Below are 18,910 nucleotides of genomic sequence, written 5' to 3'. Positions count from 1 at the left end.
ACGTCGCCGGAAATCACGTCAATTAGCAAGTGATTCTGTACCAGTGTCTGTTCCAATTGCACAAAACAGTCGCTCTTGTCGTCAGCAGGACAATAAACTTTTTGTGGACTTAGACTTTGAAGGCAAAGTGATACCATTCCAGCTCGATACCGGAGCTGCAGTTTCATTGCTCAATCACGACACTTACAAACAACTGGGCAAACCTCCGTTGCGTTCCGCAAATGTTCAGCTAACTACATATTCCGGACAGAAAATTCCTGTGTTAGGACAGTGTAGCCTTCTTGCAACATACAAGGGACAAACAAAACTTGTGTCATTGTACGTTCTTCGTTCTTCTTCTGCAGTGAACTTGTTTGGTCTAGATTTGTTTCAGTTGTTTAACATGTCTATTGTAAATCAGGTCTATCAGTGAATCAGACTGTGCCTACAGACAGTGTTTCTCGGCTGTGTGACGAATTTGCAGACATTTTTGCACCGGGCTTAGGTTGCGCTAAAAACTATGAAGCACATTTAGAACTGAAGGTAAACGCGCAACCGAAATTTTTCAGGGCGCGCAATGTTCCCCACGCATTGCGTGATGAGGTCGCAAGAACGTTACACGATCTCGAATCACAGGGTGTAATTGAACGTGTGCAAGCTTCTCTCTGGGCCTCACCCTTAGTAATTTTGCAAAACCTTCCGGAAAATTGAGACTTCAAGGCCACAGTGAATCCACAGCTAGTGACTGCTACTTTTCCTTTGCCCCGCCCGGAAGATCTTTTTGCTAAACTGTGCCCGGGAAAATATTTTTCAAAGTTGGACCTAGCCGATGCGTACTTGCAAATACCGGTGGACGACGAATCCCAGCGCGTATTGGTGGTTAACACGCATCTTGGATTGTACCGCTTCAAAAGACTGCCATTCGGGTGTGCATCCGCCCCTGCCTTGTTTCAGCAATATTTACACACTATTTGTGCGTCGGTCCCTACTGCAGCAAACTATCTGGACGATATAGTGATCTCCGGACAGACAGAAGAAGATCATCTTGCGAACTTACGAACATTATTTCAGGTCTTGCGGCAAAATGGTCTTCGCTTGAGGAAGGACAAATGTGTGTTTTTTGCTCGTGACTTACCATACCTGGGACATGTCATTAATGCCCAAGGCATACATCCGAGTCCAGAGCACCTCCGTGCCATACAAGAATTGCCTTCCCCTCAAAATATGAAACAGCTACTGAGTGTGTTGGGTAAAATTAATTATTACAATAAATTTGTGCGCAATGCCTCTTCCATTTCAGCTCCGCTTCATCGCTTACGCCGTAAAGGTGTTCCGTTCGTCTGGACGACGGAATGTGAACGCGCCTTTCGCCAGTTGAAATCGGCGTTGCTTTCTAATACTTGCCTTACGCCATTCGATCCCCAGAAACCCCTTTTGTTGATGGTAGATGCCTCGGATTTCGGGATCGGTGCTGTGCTTGCGCACAAAGTTGGCTCCCATGATCGCCCTATTGCCTTTGCGTCCAAATTGCTCTCGTCTGCGCAAAGAAATTATTCACAGATAGAGAAAGAAGCTTTGGCTCTCGTGTTTGGTGTTACTAAGTTCCATGATTTCTTGTATGGTCGTCACTTTACCATCATCACAGACCACAGACCTTTGACATCGCTTTTTCATCCGACCAAGCCTGTACCTCCACGTACAGCTCAGAAAATCATTCGCTGGTCTATTTTCCTCTCGCAGTACCGCTACGATATCTTGTATCGGTCCACTGCTAAGCACGGAAACGCCGATGCGTTGTCCCGTTTGCCTGTTGCTGAGGATAAAGCATTCGATTCTTCCGAACTTGCTTGCATGTTCATTGATTCGGAAACCGATGAAGTGGTCGAATCGTTTCCGATTGATTTTCGTCGTGTCGCTACAGCCACAGCTGCTGACCCTGTCCTTGCTACTGTTTTACGTTTTGTTGCTACGGAATGGCCTTTGTCAAAGTCTCGGATCGAGGATCCGTTGGTTCGCCGATTTTTTGCTCACAAGGAGAGACTTTTTGTTCGACGTGGTGTTTTGTTGTTGCGTTCTGATAATGATCAGTCCAGAGTCGTGGTCCCACGTTCGTTACAGTTCTCTGTTTTACGGCTTCTTCACCAAGGACATTGGGGTATAGTGCGAACGAAACAACTTGCTCGTCAGCACTGTACTTGGTTCGGACTCGATGCTGCGATTACGAATATGTGTTCTTCGTGCCCGGCATGTGCCGAACAACAGTCCGCACCGCCGCGGAAAGTCTTTGCGTGGCCAAAAGCCACTTCCCCTTGGCAACGCTTGCACATTGATTTTGCTGGTCCATTCTGGAATGCTCGATGGTTGGTTCTGGTCGACGCCTTCAGTAATTTTCCTTTTGTTGTCCGGATGTCTTCCACGACGTCCTCTGCCACCATCCAAGCGTTGTCTGCTATCTTTTGCATTGAAGGTCTTCCGCAGACTATTGTTTCCGACAATGGCCCACAATTCATGTCCGCAGTATTTCAGTGATTCTGCCAGGCCAATGGTATTCAACATCTGACATCCGCGCCGTTTTCGCCTCAGTCCAACGGTGCCGCTGAACGATTGGTCCGGACTTTCAAGTCACAGATGTTGAAATTGAAAGAGTCGCATTCTCGGGAGGACGCATTGTTGCTCTTTTTGTCTTCGTATCGCTCTCAGCCCCGAGATGGTCGCTCGCCGGCTGAGTTGCTCCACGGTCGTCCTCATCGCACCTTGATGTCTTTGCTGCATCCGCCGCATTAGGTTCCTGTGCAGCGGCAGACTCCTGCTTTTGCCCCAGGCGACGTTGTATTTTATCGCAACTATCGCGGTTCACGGCGTTGGCTCGCAGGGCGCATTCTTCGCTGCCTCGGCCGCGCGATGTATTTGGTTTTGGGGGCCTCTGGTGAGGTGCGTCGGCATCTCAATCAGCTGCGCCTCTGTCGTCGCTCGGGTTCTGCCGCTCCCCGTCTGCTTTCAGCGACGGTGCCGTCCGGTCAGCGCCCTGGGGACCCATCTACTGGCTCGCCTCATCCCCAGGTGTTACCGACGATGCCTTCCATTTTGCCCGATGGCGACGCGCCGCCGCCGCCGCAGCAGCAGCAGCCGCCGCCGCCGCCGCTTGTTCTCCCGCCGGCGCCGCCCGCATTCGACGCTTCGTTGCAGCCGCCAAGCGCCTCCCAGGGTCACGCGCCGCCGATCGCTTCCCGTGACCAGCTGTCCACCGCCATGGCACTCCCGCCCGCTCCGGACCACATGACGTCATCGCGCGTCGGCTACCCCGACGCAATGGAGGTTGATCCTTCGGTCCCTCCTGTCTCTTTACGGGCGCATACACCGCATGTTGACGTGCACCCTGGACTAGTTTTTCAGGCGTTTCCTAGCTCCCCTCGGACCGAATGGCCGGGTGCGGGTGGCACAGCCTCGCCTGTTGTTAGGCTCCCCACCTCATCGCATACGTCAACATGTGGTCCTCCCCACGGCGGGCGGAAGCCTTATCACACGACCGTTCGCCGATTTGCGGGGGAGGAATGTGGTGTCACCGCCAGACACCACACTTGCTAGGTGGTAGCTTAAATCGGCCGCGGTCCATTTAGTACATGTCGGACCCGCGTGTCGCCACTGTGTAATCGCAGACCTAGCGCCACCACCAAGGCAGGTCTCGTGATACGAGAGAGCACTCGCCCCAGTTGTACGAGAACCTAGCTACCGACCAGATGTACGAAGCCTTTCTCTCTCATTAGCCGAGAGACAGAATAGCTATGAGCAAAGTTAATGGCTACGAACTAGCAAGGCGCCATTAGCCATACAGTGATTGTACTTAGTCTCCTGTGTATCGTCAAGATCGATGTACCACAATGATATTAAAGATAAGTATTAATCAAGCTACGTACTTTTCTTCTTAACATTAATAACGCAGCCTGTTCCAGTACTTCACGCCCGTCTGCGGTAGTCTAGCGTGCATTTTCAGCCATCTCAACTTCACGGTGTCGGCCCAGATACCGACACAACATTCACTTCAGGTTGACTGAATACCTTGGACCTTCTTATTGACGATAAACACAGAAACTTCATCCTAATTGAATACAAAATGCACAATGCCGACTTAAGTACAAGAGGACTGACACTCTAACTTTCTATGATTTGAACCTCTCCTGTGAGTCCAGTTTTAGATTCTGTTGCTTCACTTTAGGTTTACTGTATTACTTGGACCTTCTTATTGACGATGAAACACAGAAATTGCATCCTAATTTAATACAAAAGGCACAATGCCGACTTAAGTACTAGAGGACTTACACTGTAACTTTCTATGAGTTGAACCTCTCCTGTGAGTCCAGTTTTAGATTCCGATGATTCACTTCAGGTTTACTGTATACCTTGGACCTTCTTATTGACGATGAAACACAGAAATTGCATCCTAATTTAATACAAAAGGCACAATGCCGACTTAAGTACAAGAGGACTAACACTCTAACTTTTTATGATTTGAACCTCTCCTGTGAGTCCAGATTTAGATTCCGATGCTTCACTTCAGGTTCACTGTATCCTTTGACCTTCTTATTGACGATGAAACACAGAAATTGCATCCGAATTTAATACAAAAGGCACAATGCCGACTTAAGTACAAGAGGACTGACACTCTAACTTTCTATGATTTGAACCGCTCCTGTGAGACCAGTCTTAGATTCCGATGCTTCACTTCAGGTTTTCTGTATACCTAGGACCGTCTTATTGACGATGAAACACAGAAATTGCATCCAAATCTAATACAAAAGGCACAATGCCGACTTAAGTACAAGAGGACTGACACTGTAACTTTCTATGATATGAACCTCTCCTGTGAGTCCAGTTTTAGTTTCCGATGCTTCACTTCAATCTACTGTATACCTCGGATGTTCTCATTGTCGATGAAACACAGAGATTGCATCCTAATTTAATACAAAAGGCACAATGCCGACTTAAGTACAAGAGGACTGACACTGTACCTTCCTATGATTTGAACCTCTCCTGTGAGTCCAGCTTAAGATTCCGATGCTTCACTTCAGGTTTACTGTATCTCTTGGACCTTCTTGTTGACGATGAAACACAGAAATTGCACCTGAATTATACAAAAGGCACCATGCCGACTTAAGTAAAAGAGGACTGACACTCTAACTTTCTATTATATGAACCTCTCCTGTGAGTCCAGTTTTAGATTCCGATGCTTCACTTCAATATACTGCATACCTCAGACATTCTTATTGTCGATGAAACACAGAAATTGCATCCTAATTTAATACAAAAGGAACAATGCCGACTTAAGTACAAGAGGACTGACTCTCTAACTTTCAATGATTTGAACCTCTCCTGTGACTCCAGCTTAAGATTCCTATGCTTCACTTCATGTTTACTGTATCCCTTGGAACTTCTTCTTGACGATGAAACACAGAAATTGCACCTGAATTATACAAAAGGCACCATGCCGACTTAAGTACAAGAGGACTGACACTCTAAATTTCTATGATTTGAACCTCTCCTGTGAATCCAGTTTTAGTTTTCGTTGCTTCACTTTAGGTTTACTGTATACCTTGGACCTTCTTATTGACGATGAAACACAGAAATTGCATTCTAATTTATTAGAAAAGGCACAATGCCGACTTAAGTACAAGAGGACAGACTCTCTAACATTCTATGATTTGAACCTCTCCTGTGAGTCCAGTTTTAGATTCGGTTGTTTCACTTCAGGTTTACTGTATACCTTGGTTCATCTTACTGACGATGAAACACAGAAATTGCATCCCAATTTAATAATAAATGCACAATGCCGACTTAAGTACAACAGGACAGACTCTCTAAGTTTCTATGATTTCAACCTCTCCTGTGAGTCCAATTTTAGATTCCGATGCTTCACTTCAGGTTTACTGTGTCCCTTGGACCTTCTTATTGACGACGAAACACAGACATTGCACCCGAATTTAATACAAAATGCACAATTCCGACTTAAGTGCAAGGGGACTGACACTCTAACTTTCTATGATATGAACCTCTCCTGTGAGTCCAGTTTTAGATTCCGATGCTTCACTTCTTGTTTACTGTATACCTTGGACCTTCTTATTGACGATGAATCACAGAAATTGCATCCTAATTTAATACAAAAGGCACAATGCCGACTTAAGTACAAGAGGACTGACACTCTAACTTTTTATGATTTGAACCTCTCCTGTGAGTCCAGTTTTAGATTCCGATGCTTCACTTCAGGTTCACTGTATCCTTTGACATTCTTATTGACGATGAAACACAGAAATTGCATCCTAAATTAATACAAAAGGCACAATGCAGACTTAAGTACGAGAGGACTGACACTCTAACTTTCTATGATTTGAGCCTCTCCTGTGTGTCCAGTTTTAGATACCGATGCTTCACTTCACGCTCACTGTATACCTTGGACCTTCTTATTGACGATGAAACACATAATTTGCATCCGAATTTAATATAAAAGGCACAATGCCGACTTAAGTACAAGAGGACTGACACTCTAGCTTTCTATGCTTTGAACCTCTCCAGTGAGTCCACTTTTAGATTCCGATGCTTCACTTCAGGTTTACTGTATCACTTAGACCTTCTTATTGACGATGAAACACAGAAATTGCATGCGAATTTAATACAAAAGGCACAATGCCGACTTAAGTACAAGAGGACTGACACTCTAACTTTCTATGAAGTGAACCTCTCCTGTGAGTCCTGTTTTAGATTCCGTTGCTTCACTTCAGGTTTACTGTATACCTTGGACCATCTTATTGACAATGAAACACAGAAATTGCATCCGAATTTATTACAAAAGGCACAATGCCGACTTAAGTACAAAAGGACTGACACTCTATCTTTCTATGATTTGAACCTCTCCTGTGAGTCCAGTCTTAGATTCCGATGCTTCGCTGCAGGTTTACTGTATACCTTTCACCTTCTTATTGACGATGAAACACAGAAATTGCATCCCAATCTAATACAAAAGGCAAATGCCGACTTAAGTACAAGAGGACTGCCACTCTAACATTCTATGATTATAATCTATCCTGTGAGTCCAGTTTTAGATTCCGATGCTTCACTTCAGGTTGACTGTATACCTTGGACCTTCTTATTGACGATAAACACAGAAACTTCATCCTAATTGAATACAAAATGCACAATGCCGACTTAAGTACAAGAGGACTGACACTCTAACTTTCTATGATTTGAACCTCTCCTGTGAGTCCAGTTTTAGATTCCGTTGCTTCACTTTAGGTTTACTGTATTACTTGGACCTTCTTATTGACTAAGAAGCACATTAATATCATCGGAATTAAATTCAAAAGGCACAATGCCGACTTAGGTACAAGAGGACTGACACTCTATCTTTCTATGATTTGAACCTCTCCTGTGAGTCCAGTTTTAGATTCCGATGCTTCACTTCAATTTACTGTATACCTCGGAACTTCTTATTGTCGATGAAACACAGAAATTGCATCCTAATTTAATACAAAAGCACAATGCCGACATATGTACAAGAGGACTGACACTCTAACTCTCTATGATTTGAACCTCGCCTGTGAGTCCAGTTTTTGATTCCGATGCTTCACTTCAGGTTTACTGTATCCCTTGGATCTTCTTATTGACGATGAAACACAGAAATTGCACCTGAATTACACAAAAGGCACCAAGCCGACTTAAGTACACGAGGACTGACACTCTACTTTTTTATGATTTGAACCTCTCCTGTGAGTCCAGTTTTAGATTCCGATGCTTCACCTCAGGTTTACTACATACCTTGGACCTTCTTATTGACGATGAAACACAGAAATTGCATCCTAATTTAATACAAAAGGCACAATGCCGACTTAAGTACAAGAGGACTGACACTCTAACTTTCTATGAATTGAACCTATCCTGTGAGTCCTGTTTTAGATTCCGTTGCTTCACTTCAGGTTTACTGTATACCTTGGACCTTCTTATTGACGATGAAACACAGAAATTGCATCCGAATTTAATATAAAAGGCACAATGCCGACTTAGTACAAATGACTGACACTCTATCTTTCTATGATTTGAACCTCTCCTGTTAGTCCAGTCTTAGATTCCGATGCTTCACTGCAGGTTTACTGTATACCTTTTACCTTCTTATTGACGATGAAACACAGAAATTGCATCCCAATTTAATACAAAAGGCAAATGCCGAGTTAAGTACAAGAGGACTGCCACTCTAACATTCTATGATTATAATCTATCCTGTGAGTCCAGATTCAGATTCCGATGCTTCACTTCAGGTTGACTGTATACCTTGGACCTTTTCATGGACGATAAACACAGAAACTTCATCCCAATTGAATACAAAATGCACAATGCCGACTTAAGTACAAGAGGACTGACACTCTAAATTTCTATGATTTGAACCTCTCCTGTGAGTCCAGTTTTAGATTCTGTTGCTTCACTTTAGGTTTACTGTATTACTTGGACCTTCTTATTGACGATGAAACACAGAAATTGCATCCTAATTTAATACAAAAGGCACAATGCCGACTTAAGTACAAGAGGACTTACACTCTAACTTTCTATGAGTTGAACCTCTCCTGTGAGTCCAGTTTTAGATTCCGATGATTCACTTCAGGTTTACTGTATCCCTTGGACCTTCTTATTGACGATGAAACACTGAAATTGGATCCGAATTTAAGACAAAGGCACAATGCCGACTTAAGTACAAGAGGACTGACACTCTAAGTTTCTATGATTAGAACCTCTCCTGTAAGTCCAGTTTTAGATTCCGATGCTTCACTTCAGGTTTACTGTATACCTTGGACCTTCTTATTGACGATGAAACACAGAAATTGCATCCTAATTTAATACAAAATGCACAATGCCGACTTAAGTACAAGAGGTCTGACACTCTAACTTTTTATGATTTGAACCTCTCCTGTGAGTCCAGTTTTAGATTCCGATGCTTCACTTCAGGTTCACTGTATCCTTTGACCTTCTTATTGACGATGAAACACAGAAATTGCATCCTAATTTAATACAAAAGGCATAATGGGGACTTAAGTACGAGAGGACTTACACTCTAACTTTCTATGATTTGAGCCTCTCCTGTTTGTCCAGTTTTAGATGCCGATGCTTCACTTCATGCTCACTGTATACCTTGGACCTTCTTATTGAGGATGAAACACATAATTTGCATCCGAATTTAATATAAAAGGCACAATGCCGACTTAAGTACATGAGGACTGACACTCTAGCTTTCTATGTTTTGAACCTCTCCAGTGAGTCCAGTTTGAGATTCCGATGCTTCACTTCAGGTTTACTGTATTCGTTAGACCTTCTTATTGACGATGAAACACAGAAATTGCATCCGAATTTAATACAAAAGGCACAATGACGACTTAAGTACTAGAGGACTGACACTCAACCTTTCTATGATTTGATCCTCTCCTGTGAGTCCAGTCTTAGATTCCGATGCTTCACTTCAGGTTTACTGTATACCTTGGACCTTCTTATTGACGAAGAAGCACATAAATTGCATCGGAATTAAATTCAAAAGGCACAATGCCGACTTAGGTACAAGAGGACTGACACTCTTACGTTCTATGATATGTACCTCTCCTGTGAGTCCAGTTTTAGATTCCGATGCTTCACTTCAATTTACTGTATACCTCGGACCTTCTTATTGTCGATGAAACACAGAAATTGCATCCTAATTTAATACAAAAGCACAAGGCAGACATATGTACAAGAGGACTGACACTCTAACTTTCTATGATTTGAACCTCGCCTGTGAGTCCAGTTTTAGATTCCGATGCTTCACTTCAAGTTTACTGTATCCCTTGGATCTTCATATTGACGATAAAACACAGAAATTGCACCTGAATTATACAAAAGGCACCGTGCCGACTTAAGTACACGAGGACTGACACTCTACTTTTCTATGATTTGAACCTCTCCTGTGGGTCCAGTTTTAGATTCCGATGCTTCACCTCAGGTGTACCATATACCTTGGACCTTCTTATTGACGATGAAACACAGAAATTGCATCCTAATTTAATACAAAAGGCACAATGCCGACTTAAGTACATGAGGACTGACACTCTATCTTTCTATGATTTGAACCTCTCCTGTGAGTCCAGTCTTAGATTCCAATGCTTCACTGCAGGTTTACTGTATACCTTTTACCTTCTTATTGACGATGAAACACAGAAATTGCATCCTAATTTAATACAAAAGGCAAATGCCGACTTAAGTACAAGAGGACTGCCACTCTAACATTCTATGATTATAATCTATCCTGTGAGTCCAGTTTTAGATTCCGATGCTTCACTTCAGGTTGACTGTATACCTTGGACCTTCTTATTGACGATAAACACAGGAACTTCATCCTAATTGAATACAAAATGCACAATGCCGACTTAAGTACAGGAGGACCGACACTCTAACTTTCTATGATTTGAACCTCTCCTGTGAGTCCAGTTTTAGATTCCGTTGCCTCACTTCAGGTTTACTGTATACCTTGGACCTTCTTATTGACGATGAAACACAGAAATTGCAACCTAATTTAATACAAAAGGCACAATGCCGACTTAAGTACAAGAGGACTGACACTCTAACTTTCTATGAGTAGAACCTCTCCTGTGAGTCCAGTTTTAGATTCCGATGATTCACTTCAGGTTTACTGTATCCCTTGGACCTTCTTATTGGCGATGAAACACAGAAATTGCATCCGAATTTAATACAAAAGGCACAATGCCTACTTAAATACAAGAGGATTGACTCTCTAACTTTCTATGATTTGAACCTCTCCTGTGAGTCCAGTTTTAGATTCCGATGCTTCACTTCAGGTTTACTGTATACCTTGGACCTTCTTATTGACGATGAAGCACATAAATTGCATCGGAATGAAATTCAAAAGGCACAATGCCGACTTATGTAGAAAAGGACTGACACTCTAACTTTCTATGATTTGAACCTCTCCTGTGAGTACAGTTTTAGATTCCGATGCTTCACTTCAGGTTGACTGTATACCTTGGACCTTCTTAGTGACGATAAACACAGAAACTTCATCCTAATTGAATACAAAATGCACAATGCCGACTTAAATACAAGAGGACTGACACTCTAACTTTCTATGATTTGAACCTCTCTTGTGAGTCCAGTTTTAGATTCCGTTGCTTCACTTCAGGTTTACTGTAACCTTGGACCTTCTTATTGACGATGAAACACAGAAACTGCATCCGAATTTAATACAAAAGGCACAATGCCTACTTAAGTACAAGAGGATTGACACCCTAACTTTCTATGATTGGAACCGCTCCTGTGAGTCCAGTCTTAGGTTCCGATGCTTCACTTCAGGATTTCTGTATACCTTCGACCTTCTTATTGACGATGAAACACAGAAATTGCATCCGAATCTAATACAAAAGGCACAATGCCGACTTAAGTACAAGAGGACTGACACTCTAACTTTCTATGAAATGAACCTCTCCTGTGAGTGTAGTTTGAGATTCCGATGCTTCACTTCAATCTCCTGTGTACCTCGGACGTTCTTATTGTCGATGAAACACAGAAATTGCATCCTAATTTAATACAAAAGGCACAACCGACTGAAGTACAAGAGGACTGACACTCTTACTTTCTATGATTTGAACCTCTCCAGTGAGTCCAGCTTAAGATTCCGATGCTTCACTTCAGGTTTACTGTATCCCTTGGACCTTCTTATTAACGATGAAACACAGAAATTGCTCCTGAATTATACAAAAGGCACCATGCCGACTTAAGTACAAGAGGACTGACACTCTAACTTTCTATGATTTGAACCTCTCCTGTGAGTACAGTTTTAGATTCCGATGCTTCACTTCAGGTATACTATATTCCTTGGAGCTTCTTATTGACGATGAAACACAGAAATTGCATCCTAATTCAAAACAAAACGCACAATGCCGACTTAAGTACAAGAGGACTGACACTCTAACTTTCTATGATTTGAACCTCTCCTGTGAGTCCAGTTTTAGATTCCGTTGCTTCACTTCAGGTTTACTGTATACCTTGGACTTTCTTATTGACGATGAAACACAGAAATTGCATCCGAAATTAATTCAAAAGGCACAATGCCGACTTAAGTACAAGAGGACTGACACTCTAACTTTCTATGATTTGAACCTCTCCTGTGAGTCCAGTTTTAGATTCCGATCCTTCACTTCAGGTTTACTGTATACCTAGGACCTTCTTGTTGACGATGAAACAGAGAAATTACATCCTAATTTAATACAAAAGGCACAATGCTGACTTAAGTACAAGAGGACTGACACTCTAAATTCTATGATTTTAATCTCTCCTGTGAGTCCAGTTTTAGATTCCGATGCGTCACTTCAGGTTTATTGTATACCTTGGACCTCTTTATTGACGACGAATCACAGAAATTTCATGCTAATTGAATACAAAATGCACAATGCCGACTTAAGTACAAGAGGACTGACACTCTAACATTCTATGATTTGAACCTCTCCTGTGAATCCAGTTTTAGATTCCGTTGCTTCACTTTAGGTTTACTGTATACCTTGGACCTTCTTATTGACGCTGAAACACAGAAATTGCATCCTAATTTAATACAAAAGGCACAATGCCGTCTTAAGAACAAGAGGATTGAAACTCTAACTTTCTATGATTTGAACCTCTCCTGTGAGTCCAGTCTTAGATTCCGATGCTTCACTTCAGGATTTCTGTATACCTTGGACCTTCTTATTGACGATGAAATACAGAAATTGCATCCGAATCTAATACAAAAGGCACAATGCCGACTTAAGTACAAGAGGACTGACACTCTAACTTTCTATGATATGAACCTCTCCTGTGAGTGTAGTTTTAGATTCCGATGCTTCACTTCAATCTCCTGTATACCTCGGACGTTCTTATTGTCGTTGAAACACAGAAATTGCATCCAAATTTAATACAAAAGGCACAATGCCGACTTAAGTACAAGAGGACTGACACTCTTACTTTCTATGATTTGAACTTCTCCTGTGAGTCCAGCTTAAGATTCCGATGCTTGACTTCAGGTTTACTGAATCCCTTGGACCTTATTATTGACGATGAAACACAGAAATTGCTCCTGAATTATACAAAAGGCACCACGCCGACTTAATTACAAGAGGACTGACACTCTAACTTTCTATGATTTGAACCTCTCCTGTGAGTCCAGTTTAAGATTCCGATGCTTCACTTCAGGTTTACTATATACCTTGGAGCTTCTTATTGACGATGAAACACAGAAATTGCATCCTAATTCAAAACAAAACGCACAATGCCGACTTAAGTACCAGAGGACTGACACTCTAACTTTCTATGATTTGAACCTCTCCTGTGAGTCCTGTTTTAGATTCCGTTGCTTCACTTCAGGTTTACTGTATACCTTGGACCTTCTTATTGACGATGAAACACAGAAATTGCATCCGAAATTTATTCAAAAGGCACAATGCCGACTTAAGTACAAAAGGACTGACACTCTAACTTTTTATGATTTGAACCTCTCCTGTGAGTCCAGTTTTAGATTCCGATCCTTCACTTCACGTTTACTGTATACCTTGGACCTTCTTATTGACGATGAAACAAAGAAATTGCATCCTAATTTAATACAAAAGGCACAATGCTGACTTAAGTACAAGAGGACTGACACTCTAAATTCTATGATTTTAATCTCTCCTGTGAGTCCAGTTTTAGATTCCGATGCGTCACTTCAGGTTTACTGTATACCTTGGACCTCTTTATTGACGACGAATCACAGAAATTTCATGCTTATTGAATACAAAATGCACAATGCCGACTTAAGTACAAGAGGCCTGACACTCTAACTTTCTATGATTTGAACCTCCCCTGTGAATCCAGTTTTAGATTCCGTTGCTTCACTTTAGGTTTACTGTATACCTTGGACCTTCTTATTGACGATGAAACACAGAAATTGCATCCTAATTTAATACAAAAGGCACAATGCCGACTTAAGTACAAGAGGAAAGACTCTCTAACTTTCTATGATTTGAACCTCTCCTGTGAGTCCAGTCATAGATCCCGATGCTTCACTTCAGGTTTACTGTATACCTTGGACCTTCTTATTGACGATGAAACACAGAAATTGCATCCTATTTTAATTCAAAAGGCACAATGCCGACTTAAGTACAAGAGGACTGACACTTTAACGTTCTATGATTTGAACCTCTCCTGTGAGTCCAGTTTTAGATTCCGATGCTTCACTTCAATTTACTGTATACCTTGGACCTTCTTATTGTCGATGAAACACAGAAATTGGATCCTAATTTAATACAAAAGCACAATGCCGACATATGAACAAGAGGGCTGACACTCTAACTTTCTTTGATTTGAACCTCGCCTGTGAGTCCAGATTTAGATTCCGATGCTTCACTTCAGGTTTACTGTATCCCTTGGATCTTCTTATTGACGATGAAACACAAAAATTGCAACTGAATTATACAAAAGGCACCATGCCGACTTAAGTACACGAGGACTGACACTCTACTTTTCTATGATTTGAACCTCTCCTGTGAGTCCAGTTTTAGATTCCGATGCTTCACTTCAGGTTTACTATATACCTTGGACCTTCTTATTGACAATGAAACACAGAAATTGCATCCTAATTTAATACAAAAGGCACAATGCCGACTTAAGTACAAGAGGACTGACACTCTAACTTTCTATGAATTGAACCTCTCCTGTGAGTCCTGTTTTAGATTCCGTTGCTTCACTTCAGTTTTACTGTATACCTTGGACCTTCTTATTGACGATGAAACACAGAAATTGCATCCGAATTTAATACAAAAGGCACAATGCCGACTTAAGTACAAAAGGACTGACACTCTATCTTTCTATGATTTGAACCTCTCCTGTGAGTCCAGTCTTAGATTCCGATGCTTCAATGCAGGTGAACTGTATACCTTTTACCCTCTTATTGACGATGAAACACAGAAATTGCATCCTAATTTAATATAAAAGGCAAATGCCGGCTTAAGTACAAGAGGACTGCCACTCTAACATTCTATGATTTTAATCTATCCTGTGAGTCCAGTTTTAGATCCCGATGCTTCACTTCAGGTTGACTGTATACCTTGGACCTACTTATAGACGATAAACACAGAAACTTCATCCTAATTGAATACAAAATGCACAATGCCGACTTAAGTACAAGAGGACTGACACTCTAACTTTCTGTGATTTGAACCTTTCCTGTGAGTCCAGTTTTAGATTCCGTTGCTTCACTTCAGGTTTACTGTATAACTTGGACCTTCTTATTGACGATGAAACACAGAAATTGCATCCTAATTTAATACAAAAGGCACAATGCCGACTTAAGTACAAGAGGACTGACAATCTAACTTTCTATGAGTTGAACCTCTCCTGTGAGTCCAGTTTTAGATTCCGATGATTCACCTCAGGTTTACTGTATCCCTTGGACCTTCTTATTGACGATGAAACACTGAAATTGCATCCGAATTTAAGACAGAGGCACAATGCCGACTTAAGTACTAGAGGACTGACACTCTAAGTTTCTATGATTTGAACCTCTCCTGTAAGTCCAGTTTTAGATTCCGATGCTTCACTTCATGTTTACTGTATACCTTGGACCTTCTTATTGACGATGAAACACAGAAATTGCATCCTAGCTTAATACAAAAGGCACAATGCCGACTTATGTACAAGAGGACTGACACTCTAACTTTTTATGATTTGAACCTCTCCTGTGAGTCCAGTTTTAGATTCAGATGCTTCACTTCATGTTCACTGCATCCTTTGACCTTCTTATTGACGATGAAACACAGAAATTGCATCCTAATTTAATACAAAAGGCATAATGCCGACTTAGGTACGAGAGGACTGACACTCTTATTTTCTATGATTTGAACCTCTCCTGTGAGTCCGGCTTAAGATTCCGATGCTTCACTTCAGGTTTACTGTATCCCTTGGACCTTCTTATTGACGATGAAACACAGAAATTGCACCTGAACTATACAAAAGGCACCATGCCGACGTAAGTACAAGAGGACTGACACTCTAACTTTCTATGATTTGAACCTCTCATGTGAGTCCAATTTTAGATTCCGATGCTTCACTTCAGGTTTACTGTATACCTTGGACCTTCGTATTGACGATGAATCACAGAAATTGCATCCGATATTAATTCAAAAGGCACAATGCCGACTTAAGTACAAGAGGACTGTCACTCTAACTTTCTATGATTTGAACCTCTCCTGTGAGTCCAGTTTTGGATTCTGATCATTCACTTCAGGTTTACTGTATACCTTGGACCTTCTTATTGACGATGAAAGAAAGAAATTGCAGCTAATTTAATACAAAACGCACAATGCCGACTTAAGTACAAGAGGACGGACACTCTAAATTCTATGATTTTAATCTCTCCTGTGAGTCCAGTTTTAGATTCCGAATCGTCACTTCAGGTTTACTGTATACCTTGGACCTTTTTATTGACGACGAATCACAGAAATTTCATGCTAATTGAATACAAAATGCACAATGCCGACTTAAGTACAAGAGGACTGACACTCTAACTCTCTATGATATGAACCTCTCCCGTTAGAGTAGTTTTAGATTCCGATGCTTCACTTCAATCTATTGTATACCTCAGACGTTCTTATTGTCGATGAAACACAGAAATTGCATCCTAAATTAATACAAAAGGCACAATGCCGACTTAAGTACAAGAGGACTGACACTCTTACTTTCTATGATTTGAACCTCTCGTGTGAGTCCAGCTTAAGATTCCATTGCTTCACTTCAGGTTTACTGTATCCCTTGGACCTTCGTATTGACGATGAAACACTGAAATTGCACCTGAATTATACAAAAGTCACCATGCCGACTTAAGTACAAGAGGACTGACACTCTAACTTTCTATGATTTGAACCCCTCCTGTGAGTCCAGTTTTAGATTCCGTTGCTTCACTTCAGGTTTTACGGTATACCTTGGACCTTCTTATTGACGATGAAACACAGTAATTGCATCCGAAGTTAATTCAAAAGGCACAATGCCGACTTAAGTACAAGAGGACTGACACTCTAACTTTCTATGAGTTGAATCTCTCCAGTGAGTCCACTTTTAGGTTCCGATCCATCACTTCAGGTTCACTGTATACCTTGGACCTTCTTATTGACGATGAAACAAAGAAATTGCATCCTAATTTAATAGAAAACGGACAATGCCGACTTAAGTACAAGAGGACTGACACTCTAAATTCTATGATTTTAATCTCTCCTGTGAGTCCAGTTTTAGATTCCGATGCGTCACTTCAGGTTTACTGTATACCCTGGACCTCTTTATTGACGACGAATCACAGAAATTTCATGCTTATTGAATACAAAATGCAAAATGCCGACTTAAGTACAAGAGGCCTGACACTCTAACTTTCTATGATTTGAACCTCTCCTGTGAATCCAGTTTTAGATTCCGTTGCTTCACTTTAGGTTTACTGTATACCTTGGACCTTCTTATTGACGCTGAAACACAGAAATTGCATCCTAATTTAATACAAAAGGCACAATGGCGACTTAAGTACAAGAGGAAAGACTCTCTAACTTTCTATGATTTGAACGTCTCCTGTGAGTCCAGTTTTAGATTCCGATGCTTCACTTCTGGTTTACTATATACCTTGGAGCTTCTTATTGACAATGAAACACAGAAATTGCATCTTAGTTCAAAACAAAACGCACAATGCCGACTTAAGTACAAGAGGACTGACACTCTAACTTTCTATGATTTGAACCTCTCCTCTGAATCCAGTTTTAGATTCCGTTACTTCACTTTAGGTTTACTGTATACCTTGGACCTTCTTATTGACGATGAAACACAGAAATTGCATCCTAATTTAATACAAAAGGCACAATGCCGACTTAAGTACAAGAGGACAGACTCTCTAACTTTCTATGATTTGAACCTATCCTGTGAGTCCAGTTTTAGATTCCGATGCTTCACTTCAATTTACTGTATATCTTAGACCTTCTTATTGTCGATGAAACACAGAAATTGGATCCTAATTTAATACAAAAGCACAATGCCGACATATGAACAAGAGGACTGACACTCTAACTTTCTATGCTTTGAACCTCGCCTGTGAGTCCAGATTTAGATTCCGATGCTTCACTTCAGGTTTACTGTATCCCTTGGATCTTCTTATTGACGATGAAACACAGAAATTGCACCTGAATTATACAAAAGGCACCATGCCGACTTAAGTACACGAGGACTGACACTCTACTTTTCTATGATTTGAACGTCTCCTGTGAGTCCAGTTTTAGATTCCGATGCTTCACTTCAGGTTTACTATATACCTTGGACCTTCTTATTGACAATGAAACACAGAAATTGCATCCTAATTTAATACAAAAGGCACAATGCCGACTTAAGTACAAGAGGACTGACACTCTAAATTCTATGATTTTAATCTCTCCTGTGAGTCCAGTTTTAGATTCCGATGCGTCACTACAGGTTTACTGTATACCCTGGACCTCTTTATTGACGACGAATCACAGAAATTTCATGCTTATTGAATACAAAATGCACAATGCCGACTTAAGTACAAGAGGCCTGACACTCTAACTTTCTATGATTTGAACCTCTCCTGTGAATCCAGTTTTAGATTCCGTTGCTTCACTTTAGGTTTACTGTATACCTTGGACCTTCTTATTGACGCTGAAACACAGAAATTGCATCCTAATTTAATACAAAAGGCACAATGCCGACTTAAGTACAAGAGGAAAGACTCTCTAACTTTCTATGATTTGAACCTCTCCTGTGAGTCCAGTCATAGATCCCGATGCTTCACTTCAGGTTTACTGTATACCTTGGACCTTCTTATTGACGATGAAACACAGAAATTGCATCCTATTTTAATTCAAAA

This window comes from Schistocerca serialis, chromosome 4, assembly GCF_023864345.2.
Source record: "Schistocerca serialis cubense isolate TAMUIC-IGC-003099 chromosome 4, iqSchSeri2.2, whole genome shotgun sequence".
Classification (NCBI taxonomy): Eukaryota; Metazoa; Arthropoda; class Insecta; order Orthoptera; family Acrididae; genus Schistocerca; species Schistocerca serialis.
The sequence above is the reverse complement of the archived record's forward strand: the minus strand, read 5'-3'. Positions refer to the sequence as shown.